Source organism: Sinocyclocheilus rhinocerous, unplaced genomic scaffold (assembly GCF_001515625.1).
Source record: "Sinocyclocheilus rhinocerous isolate Xijiao unplaced genomic scaffold, SAMN03320098_v1.1 scaffold3175, whole genome shotgun sequence".
Lineage (NCBI taxonomy): Eukaryota > Metazoa > Chordata > Actinopteri > Cypriniformes > Cyprinidae > Sinocyclocheilus > Sinocyclocheilus rhinocerous.
Genome location: NW_015623077.1, coordinates 40,358 through 41,495, shown reverse-complemented (window position 1 = coordinate 41,495; position 1,138 = coordinate 40,358). Strand labels below are relative to the sequence as shown.

Below are 1,138 nucleotides of genomic sequence, written 5' to 3'. Positions count from 1 at the left end.
GCTAACGGACTTTTTCGAAGAGGCTAAACCATTTCTATAAAATAAATATTCAATAGAAACATGTCAATTACAAGTAAGAAACGTGTCAGGAATGTTTGTATGTAATACTTGTGTGATTTTAGGGAGTAAACTTACCTTAAAGCAGTGAAAACAGCAGCGGCGTTTACTGTTGATTGTTGTGTTAACGCCCCGTTTCCATGGCAACTCTGCTCCCAGCTCTTGCAGAGCTCAACGCACACACAGCATTTACACAAATAAACATCTAGAATTAAAACATTACATTAATAATTTACAGTATCAAACAATTAGTATTCAATAATGAATTTAAACTCAGTTTTGTAGTTGAAAAGCAACAGAAACAATAGCTCACCGTAGAAACGGATTCTTTCTGGTAACGTTAGCCTACAACAGTGAAAAACACGGGGAAAAGCAGTTAGGACTTCGCTTTAATAACATTTTCCCTCCAATAAATTGCTGGAAATACATTAAGGCGCTAACAATAATTTAAAAAATCGCTAAGTTATCGTGACCGTTAGCTAAACAAGTTAACATTAGTTGGAAATTAGCCCCAGTGTCTTCACCTGTGCTGTAGCACACAGAGTGCCTACTAGTAACGTTACCTTTGAAGTGTCACAGAATTAACAAAATGGAATTCTTTTCTAATTTAGCTCAAGTGAAATCTTACCTGAAAGCCCCAGATGTCGCGGGATGAGTCTCTTCTCTCTGTAGGTTGCTATATAAGAGATGAATAACTGGGCTCGCGCAAACAGAAAAGCGCGGCATTGGCCTCCGGTCGTGAGCCGACTCAGAGCCGACGCTTGATGAGCTGAGAAACAGAGCACTGACCGAATTATATCGGCCTATGCCTGGCCGACGCTTATTAGATGTTTTAGATAATGAGGCCGACGTTTCACTCTTGGGCTGACGTCGGCCAGACGTATGTGTGCTGTCCGGGTAATGAACATAGTTTTTATGAGTAAAGTGAATAAATACAAGTAATGAACCGGTTTTGTGAGTAAACAACAGAAAAGGTGCGTCTCATTTTCTATTCAGATGTTCTTTTGAACTTTCTATTTATCAAGGAAACCTGAAAAGTCTCGCAAACAAACACTGATAATAATCAGAAATGTTTCTTCTG

The 1,138-nt window shown here is 39.0% G+C and overlaps 1 long non-coding RNA gene across 1 annotated transcript; it reads right to left on the bottom strand.

The window, feature by feature from the left end:
- Positions 1-232: 232 nt before the first annotated feature.
- Positions 233-910, bottom strand: LOC107720190 (uncharacterized). Its single transcript, XR_001637617.1, has 3 exons — positions 686-910; positions 371-402; positions 233-262 (listed from the first exon to the last, which is right to left on the bottom strand). It is a non-coding gene; the product is annotated as an uncharacterized LOC107720190 (long non-coding RNA).
- Positions 911-1,138: the final 228 nt, after the last annotated feature.